Consider the following 15812-nt stretch of genomic DNA (forward strand, 5'->3'; position numbering starts at 1 on the left):
GAATATGTCCTCCTTTTTCATTAGGATATAATTGGACTAATTGTGTGACCAAATTGTTTGGATTTTTATAGTGTTATATTTGAGAAAAAATTGTGTGTGATCAGGTGTGATAAATGCCTCATGGAGGACCAAAGGCAGAACTTCGGACTGGTGTCCACGCCCCTAAGGCCCCCTCTACCCAGAGCAGGCTGAGGGCCCACATGCCGTGGGAAACAGCGGGGACACTGGGAATGTTTAGACCTGGGAGGAGAGGCGTGTGGAGGGCTCAGCAAATGTCTTCAAAGAGGCACGGCTGGAGGAACCCTTCCTGAGGTTCTCTGCCGTTACGTACGGGCCACACCCTGAGGCGGCTCCTTCCCCTTCAGTGTTCCCCACCAGACACATCCGGGCGACCCGATTTTCTGTTCCTTTGAACTGGGCTCTTCTCCTGCAGACCCTCTGTCTGCCATTTGTGCCGGGACTCCCAGAGTGCCAGCTTCCCCATGGGGCGAATCGGATCAGCCATTTGCCTCAGAAAAACCCTTTCTCATACTCGGGAGGCTGAGGCAGGAGGATCGCTTGGGCCCGGGAGTTCAAGGCTGCAGTGAGCTGTGATCGCACTGCTGCACTCCAGTCTGGGCAACAGAGCCAGCTTGACGTGGCCTCCCGGCCTCTCCTCTCTCCTCCGGGACTCTGACGCTTCCATTCCCACAGGGCATGGGGTTTCACACACTTCCAGGCCTCAGGGCTTGTAGTGCCCACCTCCCGCCCGGTGTGCCCCTTGCTTGGCACAGACGCTCCCAACTCCCTCACCAGGCTGCTGCTGTGGAACGGGCTTCCTGACCCCGTGGCCTCCGTGGCTGTGCTTTCACCCCGTCCCACTAATAACCATGGTGTGTGGCTCAGGCCCCTGCCTGGACGTCTTCTCATTTTGGCATCCAGCAAAGAGCACAACCTATGGAAAATGCACACAACTGTGCTAAAAAACAAACAAATCAAATCTGGTCTAAGTCTCTCATTTTGCAACAGAAAAAGAGAAGTTGTTAAGAAGTAGCGTGACTTGCCTGAGATCCTACAACCAGTTAGTGGCAAAGCTGGGACGAAATCCTAACTCTCTCTGGGCCACTCCTACCTGCCTTCTCTTAACACCCGCAATTCCTGGTGGCTGTGAGGACCAAGCTGGAACTGACGCCCTCAGCTCCCGGCAGGTACACGGGGTCTGTGTGTGAGAGAAAGCCGCTTAAACAGCAGTGATGCCAGGGCACAAAGCCCGACAGGTGGGGGACCCAGGCCCCTCCCTCAGCCCTCCCCACTGCCTCGCCTCCTGGGATGTGTGATCTAGGCACAGTATTCAGTGCTGCAAGGCACAGGATGGTGCTGGCTGTCTGGGGGGACAGGAGGAAGAGGTGGAGGTGGAGAAGAGGATGGTGATGACAGATAATAGCTATTACCCAACATCAAAATTCTTGCCTTCCAAAGTGGGTCTCTCACTTCTGGGACTACATGGCCAAAGGCCAGGACCCCCATGGGAGGCAGGGAGAGGATTCTTTCCTTAGGGAGAGAGCTGGGCCACGTGGACTCTGCACCCCCTTCAAAGCCAGGGCTCCCACTAGGACTGGACACACGGACCTGAGTACACTGCCGTGGGGAGGCTGCCCCGAGCTGAGAGTTGGGCTCCAAGGCCAGGCTGACTTCACGTCCTGCTGCATATGGTTCCACAAAGGGGTCCCAAGGAGCCCATGCCCACAAGGCTTCGAGGTCATCTCAGCACTTACAGAACAGCCACGCATCCCCGGACTCCCAAGATCTATTCTTGAGACTTCTTATGGCTCAGTGTATTTGAGCCAGCAGGCAGCTCACTCTCTCCGTGTTTCCCCAGGGACCATGTGCCGATGGTGACATGCTGACTCCTCTGGCAACCAGCACCATGCAGAGGGTCTCACTATGAATCACAAGACTGAAGGGACAGTGCTTCCCAACAAACAGAACGCACAGAAACACGAAATTCAAACCCCTCGTCTTGACATGGTAAGCCCTGTCCTCATTGATGGCTACGATGGAGTGGTGATACCCTGAGGACAGAATGTGTGGCTCCAGTAGCTTGGAGTCCAATCACTGCTGTTAACCTGCGGCTAACCAACTCTGGAACTCTGCATTCTCGGGAGGTAATCTTGTACATAGACCGAGAAAGAGTCGGTTTAGGGGGCGAGCCAGCCATCGAGGGGGAGAGAAAAGAGGCCTAGAGGAAGGATGTAGAGACCTGGGCTCTGGTCCTGGATACGCCCCCACGTCCTGTGCAATTAGAGCCGGTCACTTAAGCACACCCTCAGCTTCCTTACCTGGGAAGTGGGGATAATAATACTTGCTCATCTCACTTTGCAAGATTATTCAAGTCAAATGATCATCTCCTTAGCCAATACTATAAGCAATGCACACTTGTTTAAGGATTTATTACCTGGTAAGCAGCCCTGTTATTTTTTTCTCTGAAAGGATTTTAATCCTTTAGCCATTGAGAGAGCCAACCCTGGATTACCCTTGCCAAAATACATCACTTCCTACTCAAAAACACACCTCACTTCACACCACTGAACCGGACACCTAAAAATGGTTAGAATGGTAAATGTATGAGGTGTATATTTTACCACCCTCGCCACACACACACATCACTTCCTATTCCCGCATCTCACCATGGAATATTCCTCCCACTACTGCACTTTTGGAGTCCCCCGGCAGCTGGCTCCAGCCCCGCCCTCCCATGGTGCCTCGCCGGCCTGCATCAGGCCACAGGCCCCTCCTTCATCCCCACATCGGGACACCTCTCACCCAGTGACTGCAACTACTGGGGACCCTTTGCATCCCCAACAAGAGTGCCACCGCCAGAATGCACGGACTGGGACCCTTCGCACATCGGTCAGTACTTTATGCAAGAGAGACACTCAGTGTGTGTTTGGCAATTGGCCGAGTTCTCTGTCCACAGTGAAGGAAGGGGACGAGGCTCAGGCCTGCAAAGGACATGACTCCTTAGAAGTAGTGGTCGTCTAGCTCCTCACCATGTGGGTTTTATTCACCGCTTCCCTGTGACGCTCATACTTGTTTTCTATTGTTGTCATAAAAAGTCAGCACAGGGAAGTGGCATCGCCAACACGGTGGGATAAGACGCCTCAAGTATCATTCCTCCCAAGACGCCGACTGAACGATATATGGCCCAAAAAGTCTGAATGAGAACTCCAGAAACCACTGAAGAAGTGGCAGCGCCCCAGGCAAACTCAAAGCCAGAACAGCCACTTTGAAGAAGGTATGAAAAGCCATTTTATTTCAACCCCGAAAGCCATTCCTCAAAGCAGCACAATCAGCAGAAAGCACCCGGTTCACAGCTTCTCCCTCAAGGGAAAGAAGAGACTGGAACATGTGCCCAACATTCTGACTTTTCAGGGAGGGGCCGCCTGAAGCAGTGGTTTTGTCCCACTGGCACTGGACCGCCCTGGAGCTGATGATACACTTTGGACATCCTGGGAGCCACAGGCAACCAAGAGCTCAGCGGCTTCAGCAGCCCCAGGCGACCTGCAATACTCCAGGCAGACACCAGAGCGAGCAAGAGATCACAAGCTCCTGGAAAAGCCCAGAAAAGCTGGGAAATGACACACACGCCCAGAGAGGACACACCCCGAAGGCTGGACAGGCCTCTGGAATCTCCCACCCAGATGACTGGGGAAAGTTTTCCCTTTAGGAAGCCAGACCTAAAAGACTGCAGTAGGTGGCTGGTGTTCCAAATGCACAAACCACAGCATGAAATAACAAGACCCACGGAGAAGCAAGAAAACATGGTTGAATCAAAGGAAAAAAATAAATCTCCAGAAACTGACTCTAAATGAATGGAGGTCGATGAATTACCTCAAAAATAATTTCAAATATTTCTCTTAAAGAAATTCAATATACTACAAGAGAACACAGATTAACAACTAAATTAAATCAGGAAAACAATGCATGAACAAAATGAGGTTATCAACAAAGAGATAAAAACTGCAAAAAAAAAAAAAAAAAAGAGAGAGAGAACTAAGCATAAATTCTAGAGCTGATGAATCCAATAAGTGAATTGAAAAATTCACTACAGGGGCCAGGTGCAGTGGCTCAAACATATAATCCCAGCATTTTGGGAGACCAAAGCAGGCAGATAACTTGAGGCCAGGAGTTCAAGACCAGCCTGGACAACATGGACAACATGGTGAAGCCCCATCTCTACCAAAAACATATAAAAATTAGCCAGGCATGGTGACATGTGCCTGTAGTCCCAGGTACTTGGGAAGCTGAGGATTGTTTGAGCCCAGGAGGTGGAGGTTGCAGTGAGCTGACATCATGCCATTGCAGTCCATCCTGAGGGATAGAGCCAGACACACACACAAAAAAAAAAAAAAAAAGAAAAAGGAAAGTTTACTACAGAGATTCAACAGCAGACTTGATCAAGCAAACAAAGAACAAAAGAATAAGCAAACTTGAAGACACGTTTTTTGAAATTATTAAAGTAGAGAAATGAAAGGAAAAAGAATGATGAAAAGTAAAGAAAGCCTAAGGGAATTATACAACACCATCAAGCCAACCAATACATGTCATATGAAAGTCCCAGAGAGAGATAAGAGAGGGAAAGGGGCAGAGAGCTTATTTGGAAAAACAATGGCTGAAACCTTTCCAAATCTGAGGAAGGAAACAGATATTCAAATTCAAGAAGTTCACAGGACTCCAACTTGGATGAACACAAACAGGTCCACAGTTTGGTTATAATATATAGAAGTCAAAAACAAAGAAAATTTTGAAGGTATCAAGAAAAAGCGACTTGTCATATACAAGAGAGCTTCCTTGAGACTATCAGTAATTTCTAAGCAGAAACATTACAGGCCAGAAGGTAGTAGAATGATCTATTTAGAGGGCTAAAAGAAAAAAAACAACTACCAACCAGGAATACTACAACCAGTAAAATTGTCTTCAGACTTGAAGGCAAGAACTTCCTGTTTCAAAATGGCAGTGTAGAAGCAAGCTGGCTTCACTCCCCTCAATCGCCTGCCCCAGGAAACTGAAAAATATATCTATATGGCACTGAGATTCTCCCAAGCAATATCTCAGAACTCAAAAATGAAGATGAGACAGTTCCCACAGCCACAGATAAAGAAACTCTGAGTAGCCGGGCGCGGTGGCTCAAGCCTGTAATCCCAGCACTTTGGGAGGCCGAGACGGGCGGATCACGAGGTCAGGAGATTGAGACCATCCTGGCCAACACGGTGAAACCCCGTTTCTACTAAAAATACAAAAAATTAGCCGGGCAAGGTGGCGGGCGCCTGTAGTCCCAGCTGCTTGGGAGGCTGAGGCAGGAGAATAGCGTGAACCCGGGAGGCGGAGCTTGCAGTGAGCCAAGATCGCTCCACTGCGCTCCAGCCTGGGTGACAGAGTGAGACTCCATCTCAAAAAAAAAATAAAAATTAAAAAAAAAAGAAACTCTGAGCAGACAGAGAGAACTGGACTTTCACATTTGTGATGCCCCTCCCCCAATTCTGCCTATCGCCAAGCACACGGAAAAATTTCCTCTCAACTCATAGTTTCTACACTGGAAAAAGTGAGATCGAGGTGGACAACCAGCTCCCCCACTGTCTTGGATTCTCTGGCACATCTGACCCTGCCTTAGCCCATGGAAAGCATTATGAGTGCCTGAAGGGAGAAATATCCTTGAGGACAGGCAGAGACAAAATAGGCAGGCAGGACCACCATCCCCAGCCCTGGAAACTCTGCTCTGTAACCTGGCTAAAGAAGACACCAAATCAGAGAGGCTGTTCAGCAGCACCACATGTAAAAGATTCACTTCACAGGTCTCCTGGGCACAAACCCCTTGCCAGCCTTCCCATACCGGTGGAACATCCTCTTTGGGGCCTCCCCCATTCAAGAAGGGCAGCATTCATGTCGTTCATTACAGCTGGGTGGACCTGGATTTAAGGCACCACTCACAACTGTAAAGGAACCAGGCAACCTTGTGGTAAAGAAGCTCTGCAGACACAAACCCAATACAAGCCAGACAAAGAGGACTTACTTAAATAACCCCTCAATGCAAATATGTAGACTACATCCACAAGAAACAACTGTGAACAGGGAACCATGACCTCTCCAAATAGAAAAAGCAAGGAACCAGTGACTGACCCCAATAAGATGGCAATATGTGAGCTCTCTGACCGAGAATCCAAAACTGTGGGGTTTTTTGTTTGTTTTTAGAGACAGAGCCCAGGCTGGGATGCAGTGTCATGATCTTAGCTCACTGCAACCTCAAACTCTTGGATTCAAGCAATCCTCTCAAGTAGCTAGGACTACAGGTGTATGCCACCATACCTGGCTAATTTCTTTTTTTTTTTTTTTTTTTTTTGAGACGGAGTCTCGCTCTGTCGCCCTGGCTGGAGTGCAGTGGCCGGATCTCAGCTCACTGCAAGCTCCACCTCCTGGGTTTACGCCATTCTCCTGCCTCAGCCTCCCGAGTAGCTGGGACTACAGGTGCCCGCCACCTCGCCCGGCTAAGTTTTTGTATTTTTTAGTAGAGACGGGGTTTCACCGTGTCAGCCAGGATGGTCTCGATCTCCTGACCTCGTGATCCGCCCGTCTCGGCCTCCCAAAGTGCTGGGATTACAGGTTTGAGCCACTGTACCCGGCCGCTAATTTCTTTTTTAATTATCTTTATGTAAAAATGTAGTCTCACTATTTTTTTCCAGCCTGGTCTCAAACTCCTGGCCTCAAGTAGGTCTCCTATCTCAGCTTCTCAAAGCACTGGGATTATAGGTGTGAGCCATCATGCTCACCCCAAAACTGCAGTTTTAAGGAAACTCAATGATCTTCATGATAACACAGAAAAGCAATTGAGAAATTTAACAAAGAGATTGAAATAATTAAAAAGATCACACACAACTCTTAGAACTGAGAAATACATGTACTGAACTGAAAAGTTATTAGAGGCTCTCAACAGCAGAATAGATGAAGCACAGGAAAGAATCAATGAGGTCGAAGACAACCTATTTGAAAATACACAGTATGAGGAGAAAAGACAAAAAAAGAGTGAAAATGAACAAAGATTACCTATAAAATATAGAAAATTACTTTAAACAAACAAACTTAAGAATTATTGGTGTTCAAGAGGGAGTTGAACAAGAGTAAGGGGAGTAGAAAGCATATTCAAAAAGAAAAATAGAAAACTTTCCAAACCTTGAGAAAGATATAAATAACCAGGTACAAGAAGGTGAGAGATCACCAGATTTGACTCAAATAAGACAAACTCTGAAAGGTCAAGAACAAAGAAAAGGTCCTAAAACCAGCAAGAGAACAGAAGTAAATCACACATAAAGGAGCTACGATTTGTCCAGCAACAGACTTCTCAATGGCAACCACACAAGCCAAGAAAGAGTGAGGCCACATCGTCAAAGTGATGAAATAAAAAAAACCCTGCCATTCAACAATACTGTACCCAGCAAAGTCATCCTTCAAATATGAAGAAGAGATAGTCTTTTTCAAACAAAACTGAGAGTTAACCACCACCACACCCATCTTACAAGAAATGCTAAAGATAGTTCTTTAATCTGGAAAAAAAAAAAACACTAAAATGCCAAAAGAAAAAAATAAAAAATGAAAAACATTTGAAGGTATAAAACCTACAGGTAAAATTAAGTATTCAGCTCAGACAAACCCAGTATACCCTAATATTGCAATTGTGTTGTGCAGTCCACTCATAGCTCTAGCATGAAGTCCAAAAGACAAATATATCAAAAACAATAATAGTTATAGCAGCCTGTTAAGAAATAGATAATGTAAAAATATGTAAATTGAAACAACTAAAAGTTAAAATATGGGGGGATGAAGTTCAACTGCAGAATTATTTTTTTTCTTTGTAATCTAAGATAAGTTGTTATCTCTTTAAAATAACTTATAAGATGCTTTTTATAAGCTTCATGGTAGCCATAATCCAAAACCTATATAGATTTCCTAAAAATAAGAAGAAACAAATTAAAACATGCTACAAGACAAAATAAGTTAACAACAAAAGAAGGTAGCAAGAAAGGAAGAAAAGGAGAAAGGATGTACAAGACAATCAGAAAACAAGCAACAGAATGACAGTAGTAAGTCCTCACTTATGATTAATAACACTGAACATAAAAGGACTCAGTCCTCTTAGATAAAAGGCATAAAATGGCTGAATCAATAAAGAAACAAGACCCAAATATATGCTGCCTACAAGAAACCACCTTCACCTATAAAGACACACATAGATTGAGGGGGTAGGAAAACATATTCCATGGGACTGGAAACTAAAAAAGAGCAGATGTAGCTATATTTATCTCAGACTACAAGTCAAAGACTAAAAAGATACAAAGAAGGTCACTGTTTAATGATAAGAGTAAATTCAACAACAGAATATAACAATTATAAATATGTATGCACCCAATACCAGAGCACCTGAGTATATAAAAGCAAACATTAACAGATCTAAACGGAGAGATAGACTGAAATGTAATAGTAGGGGACTTTAACACCCTACTCATTAATGGACAGATCATCCAGACAGAAAGCCAAAAAAAAAATATTTAAACTATACCCAAGACTTACTAGGCCTAACTGACATTTACAGAACATTTCACCCAATTATTACAGAATACACATTCTTTTCATCAGCACATGGGAATAATCTCCAAAATAAACCGCATCTTAGGCCACAAAACAAGTCTCAACAAATTCAAAAATGCAGAAATCATATCAAGTATGTGTTTCTGACCATGATGGAATAACAGTAGAAATCAATAAGAGGAACCTCAGAAACTTCACAAGCACATGGAAATTAAACAATGTGCTCCTGAATGATCAATAGGTTAATGAAGGAATTTAAAAGGAAATTAAAAAATTTCTTGAAACAAATGAAAATGAAAATACAACATACCAAAATCTATGGGATGTGGCAGAAGCAGTACTAACAGGGAAGTTTATAGCAATAAATGGCTTTATCAAAAATGTAGAAAGACTTCGAATAAACAACCTAAAATACACCTCAAGGAATTAGAAAAGCAAGAACAAACCAAACCCAAAATTAGTAGAAAGAAAGAAATAATAAAGATCAGAGCAAAAATAAACAAAATTGAGACTTAAAAAAAATACAGAAATCAACAAAATGAAAAGTTGTGTTTTTTAAAAAAGAAAAGATGAAAGTCTTTAGCTAGACTAAGAGAAAAATGAAAGAAGACCCAAATAGATAAAATTAGAAACAAAAAAGGAGACATAACAACTAGGCCACAGAAATACAAAGAATCATTGGAGACTATTGTGAATAACTATATGCCAACAAATCAGAAAGCATAGAAGAAATGGATACATTCCTGGACACATTCACCCCATCAAGACTGAACTATGAAGAAATAGAAAACTTCAACAAACCAAAATGAGTAAGAAGATAAAAGCCATAATAAAAAGTTTTCTGTGAAAAAAAGAAAGAAAGCGGCCAGGCGCAGTGGCTCACGCCTATAATCCCAGCACTTTGGAAGGCTGAGGTGGGCAAATCACGAGGTCAGGAGATCGAGACCATCCTGGCTAACATGGTGAAACTCCATCTCTACTAAAAAAAATACAGGAAAAAAAAAATTAGCCGGGTGTGGTGTCGGGCACCTGTAGTCCCAGTTACTCGGGAGGCTGAGGCAGGAGAATGGTGTGAACCCGGGAGGTAGAGCTTGCAGTGAGCTGAGATCATGCCACTGCACTTCAGCCTGGGCGACAGAGTGAGACTCTGTCTCAAAAAAAAAAAAAAAAAGCCTAGATATAATGGCTTCACTGTTGAATTCTACCAAACGTTTTACAAAGAACTAGAACCAATTCTATTCAAACCCCTAAAAAAAAAATTGAAGTAGAGGGAATACTTCCTAACTTGTTCTCTGAAGCCATCATTTCCCTGATACCAAAACCAGACAAGGACACAACAAAAAAAGAAAATGGTAAGTCAGTATCACTGATTGAACATAGAGGCAAAAATCTTCAACAAAATACTAGCAAAATTGAATTTAACAACACATTAAAGTGATTATTCACCATGGTCAAATGGGATCTATCCCAGAGATGCAAGGATGGTTTAACATATACAAATCAATAAATGTGATACATCACATTAATAGAACCAAGAACAAAAACTATATGATCATCTCAACACATCCAGAAAAAGCACTCAATAAAACTCAGCATCCCTTTGTGATAAAACCCATCATCAAACTGAGTATAAAGGGAACATACCTCAAAATAATATAGGCTATATATAACAGTTCCACAGCTTATATGGTACTGAATAGGGAAAAATTGAAGGCCCTTCCTCTAACATATGGAACAAGTCAAACACTTACTTTCAACTCTTTCTTTTTTTGAAACAGAGTCTCGCTCTGTCACCCAGGCTGGAGTGCAGTGGTGTGATCTCAGCTCACTGCAACCTCCGCCTCCTGGGTTCAAGTGATTCTCATGCCTCAGCCTCACAAGTAGCTGGGATTACGGGCATGCACCACTGTGTCTGCCTAATTTTTATATTTTTAGTAGACACGGGGTTTCTCCATGTTACCCAGGCTAGTCTTGAATTCCTGGCCTCAAGCAATCTGTCCACCTTGGCCTCCTAGAGTGCTGAGATTACAGGTGTGAGCCTCTGCACCTGGCTACTTTCACCATTTTTATTCAACATAATACTGTAAGTCCTAACCAGAGCAATTAGGCAAGGGAAAGAAATAAATGACATCCAAATTGGAAAGAATTAAGACAAATTAGCATTTTTCACAGATGACGTGATCTTACACTTAGAAAAATCTAAAGACTCCACCAAAAAACTGTTAGAACTGATAAACAAATCCAGTAAAGTTGCAGGATACAAAATCAACATACAAAAATCAGTAGGAGTTACATATGCCAAGAGTAAACAATCTGAAAAAGAAATCAAGAAAGAAATCTGGGAGCCTGCATTTTCTCCAGTACTCACTGGGGGCCAACTGCTGAGGTATTTGGCTGTTATAAATAAAGTTGTGATGAACACGTGTACAAGTGTTTGTATGGACATAAGCTGTTATTTCTCTTGAGTAAATACCTAAAAGTGGGATTTCTGGAGTTTTACTATCCTTGGATGCTACTGTTGATATGGAAAAGACTGAGGAACAGTTTGCTAATCTGCACATTGTTAAACGTTCCTCAGGAACCAAAAAACCCACTTAACTTCTTGGCATAGACATATCAAAGACTGTGCAAGCAGGAAAATAAAACTTGGTTGCTGTTTTATATTCTAATGGATCGATCAGAATATATGATAGAGAAAGATTAAATGTACTCTGAGAATTTAGTGGATATCCTGGACTTCTTAATCGAGTGAAATTTTTGAGAATTCCTGTGACAGTGTATATTCAGGATATACTGATGGCACTGTAAAATGTTGGGAAGCTCGAGTAGCCAGTGAAAAACCTGTCCAGCTCTTCAAGGATTACCCTTCCAATACTTTTATCCATTTTGATATTAACTGTAATGATCTTTGTGCTGGTACAGAAAAGTTGATGATGCATGGCTGGTGTTTTGGGATGCAAGGATGAATTCTCAGGATTTACGTACAACTCAAGACGCGATTGGTGCATATTCAGAGACACATAGCGATGATGTCACTCAAGTACATTTCCATCCCAGCAATCCCAACATGGTAGTCTCAGGTTCACCTGATGGCCTGGTAAATGTATTTGATATTAATGTTGATAATGAAGAGGATGCACTGGTTACAACCTGAAACTCAATTTCATCAGTCAGCCGTATCAGTTGGTATGGTAAAGGTTACAGACAGATACACCGCATGACACATGGGGAAAGATTTTATTGGTGGGATCTTAATCATCTGGGAAAAGGGAGAAAGGAGTTTTTCTTCAATGGGTCTAGAGTTTCAGTTTTACCAGGTGAAAATTTCTAGAACTCTGATGCACACAAGGTACTTACAGTGAACACGACTAAACTGAACTAGAAATGGTTAAAATGGTAAAATTTATATGTTTTTGTCCACAATTTTTAAAAAAGAAGTTCTATGATGACATAGACCACTACTATATCTCCAAGGTCTAACACAAGTCTGGCACATAATAGGTGTGAACTAAATACTTGCTAAATGAAGGAATTCATAACTATAAAGCCTATGCTCTTAATTATTGTGGAATATTCTCTTTCTAAAATAGTAATAACCATTATATATATACACATATAAAAATTGTTATTTATAGAATGAGGGAGGGAACTGGGTATTGGAAACAACAGATGGAAGTTAGACTAATCGGAACGTACCTTCCTTTGTTGTTGATTTCGATTCCTTTGTTTTAGATTTGATTTTAGAACCATGTAAACATTTTACATAATAATTAGAAATCAATATTAAATAAAAAATGTAAAAGCAATCCACAAAAATAAAAACAAAATAAATGAAACTAACATTTAGCATTTTTCTTTTTGTGACCGGCTTATTTCACTTAGTGTACTATCCTCAAGGTTCAAGGATTGTATGTTAATTCCATTTTTAATTGTTTGAGGGATCTCCACACTGTTTTCCATAGCAGCGGCACTGCTGTGGTTTGGATATGGTTTGCTCGTTACCGTCAGATATCATGTTGAAAGTTAATCCTCAGTGTGTCAGTGTTGAGAGGCGGGGTCTAGTGAAAAGCGTTTGGGTGATGGGGGCAGATCCTTCATGAATGGCTTGGTGCTGTTTTTGCCATGAGTTCTTGCTCTGTTAGTTCCTGTGGAAGCTGGTTGTTAACTAGAGCCTGGCACCATCCCCTGTGCCCTCTTGCTTCCTCTCTCACCGTGTGATCTCTGCACTTGCTGGCTGTTCTTCACTTTCTGCCTATGGTATTCTTCCCCCTGCTAGGTTTGTTTTTAGTTTGTTTTTGTTTTTCTAATTTCTTGAAGTGTAAAGTTAGGTTGTTGATTTGAGATCTGTTATTTCTTAACGTACATGTTCTGTGCTATAAACTGTTTCTTTAGTACTACTTTTGCTACTCCCATAACTTTTGTTATGTTGTGTTTTTATTGTCATTTTTTCTCAAGATATTTTGTAATTTCCTTTGTGTTTCTTCTTTGACCCATTGGTTGTTCAGAGTGTGTTGTTTAATTTCCATATATTTGGGAATTTTCTCCTTGTCCTACTACTATTGGTTTCTAGTTTCATTCCATTGTGGTTTAGAAAGATGCTTTGTATGACTTCGATCAGTCTCGCTCTGTCACCCAGGCTGGAGTGCAGAGGTGTGATCTCGGCTCACTGCAAGCTCCGCCTCCCGGGTTCACGCCATTCTCCTGCCTCAGCCTCCCAAGTAGCTGGGACTACAGGCGCCGCCACCTCGCCCGGCTAATTTTTTTGTATTTTTAGTAGAGACGGGGTTTCACTGCGTTAGCCAGGATGGTCTCGATCTCTTGACCTTGTGATCCACCCACCTCGGCCTCCCAAAGTGCTGGGATTACAGGCAGGAGCCACCGCGCCCGGCCCGATCTTCTTAAATTTGTTAAGAATTTCTTTTGTGGCATAACCTGTGATCTATGTACATCTGTGTACATTTGAGAAGAATGAATATTCTGCTGTTGCTGGGTGGAGTGTTTTGTATGTGTCTGCTAGGCTCAATTGGTCTACAGCGTTGTTATTTCTTTCTTTTCTTTCTTTCTTTTTCACTTAAGATAAAGATGGGCGCTCTCTAATACTAAGTAAGTGCGCCTGGGATGAGCGGGGCCTCTCTTAGGACCAGGGACATCTGCCCAAGCGCATTGTGAAATTGAAGCATTAATGCCCAGTGAGGGCCAAGTCAGGACAGTCACAGTAGAGCCAGCAATGGTGACCTCTCCTTCCCAAACCTCTAAGGGGCCCGCTGGGTTTCCATGGGTCTGCAAGTCTGCACCGACTCGGCGATGGCCCTGGAGGCAGCCTGTGTGTCAGGGAAACGTCAGGGGCATGGCGGCCACCTGCTGTAAGAATAGAAGGCCCTGGGAGCCTAGACAGCCGGCACATCTGACAGAAGCCTGGAACCTGAGCCGCTTCTTCATGTCCTGGCAGAGACCCGGCGGAGATCCATCAGGGATCTCCCACCATTAAACACTGTGCTAGGTTTTGCCTGTTTGGTTGTTTAGTAGGAAAAAAAGAAAAGAAAAAAGAAACAGAAATAAATATACACATACATACATACTGTCCGAGGATATCCGTTAGTGAGCAGAACAAAACCCTGCCCCCACAGTTTCATTCTGTGACACAGGACCTCAGTGGGTGAAAGGTACTTTGGTGTCAAACTGGAGGGCAGAGGGATTGGGAGGAGGAGAAGAGGGAGTTCTATTCAGAGAAGTGAAGGAAGACCTCATGAAAAAGACACGTGAGGAACACACAAGGAAGGAGGTGAGAGTCAGATGCAGGGGTCTTGGGTGAGAACATTCCAGGCCAAGGGAGCAGCAGGTGCCAGGCCCCGAGGCTGGGCAGGCCTGGAGCACCGGGCAACCCATGTGCCACATGGAGGTAGTGGCTCTCGCCCCCATCCTGGCCTCTGGAGTCCTTCATGAGTCACAGAAGGAAAACTTGTTATATCTGAGTATTATTTTTGTGATCTTACTCTTCAACTTAAAACATTTTTTATTGCAGACATTTTATTTATTTATTTATTTATTCATTTATTGAGATGGAGTCTCGCTCTGTCGCCCAGGCTGGTGTGCAGTGGCACGATCTCACTGCAACCTTTGCCCCTGGGTTCAACCAACTGTCCCGGCTCAGCCTCCCTAGTAGCTGGTATTACAGGTGTGCGCTATCACGCCTGGCTAATTTTTGTAATGTTGGCCAGGCTGGTCTCAAAAACTCCTGACCTCAAGTCATCGGCCCACCTTGGCCTCCCACCATGCCTGCCTAGGTTTTAAAATTTTCTGTAGAGTTGAGGTCGTGCTATGTTGCCCAGGCTGGTCTCGAACTCCGGGGCTCACGATTCTCCCGCCTCAGACTCCCAAAGTGCTGGGAGCGCTGGCTCACCACCACACCCAGCCAAGAAATTTTTTAAAAATTATCATTATCACGCCCAACAAAATTAACAGTACTCCCTTAATATCTAATCCCTTGTCAGTGTTTCAATTTCTCTTGTCTCAAAATGTCTTTTGTCGGGTGGCTTGTTCCAGTCAGGATTCAGACAAGGTCTCTGTGGTTGCTTCTGTTGTGTCTCCAAGTCCCTTTTGACCTGGACTCCCTCTTTGGTGACTTCCTGCCTGGTGCCGCAGCTCCTGCGTGCTGAGCGCCTCTCCTTGCCCCTGAGACAACACTGAAAACTTCACACACATACAGAGTCTAGGGGTTGGGGGGTGACCACGTCTTCTTTCTGCTTAAAGATTAGACACCTGTGTGCTGAAGCAGCCAGGATGACCACAAAGCAGGACGCACAGGCACCCACACCGGGGCAGGTGGCGGCGTCTCAGTGCATGGATTCACAGCGGGCTGCACCCCAGTGTTCGGGCCGCGCCTCTCCAGGGGCGCCACTTTCTGCCCATGCCCCGCCAACTCCCACCAAACAACCAAATGAGCAAAACCAAAACAGAACACAGCACTTCCAAAGGGCAGATCCGAACCCAGGGCAGCCCAGCCTCGCCTCCTGAGGTGCAAGAGCAGGGATGCACGAGACCCCGACGATGTGGCGGCCAGCGGTGGCCATCCTTTCTAGGACTCACGGGTCTGAGTGAGGCAGGAGAACAGGGTATGGAGGCAGGGAACCTTAGGCCGTTTCACGCCGGACTTTCTAGAACTAAATTGAAAGGAAAACTCTAACTTGCCACGCCTA

The 15812-nt window shown here is 44.1% G+C and overlaps 1 pseudogene; it reads left to right on the plus strand.

Moving 5' to 3' along the window:
• Positions 1 to 11139: 11139 nt before the first annotated feature.
• LOC112611706 lies at positions 11140 to 15557 on the plus strand (annotated as a pseudogene).
• Positions 15558 to 15812: the final 255 nt, after the last annotated feature.

Source organism: Theropithecus gelada, chromosome 18 (assembly GCF_003255815.1).
Source record: "Theropithecus gelada isolate Dixy chromosome 18, Tgel_1.0, whole genome shotgun sequence".
In the NCBI taxonomy this organism is placed as follows: domain Eukaryota; kingdom Metazoa; phylum Chordata; class Mammalia; order Primates; family Cercopithecidae; genus Theropithecus; species Theropithecus gelada.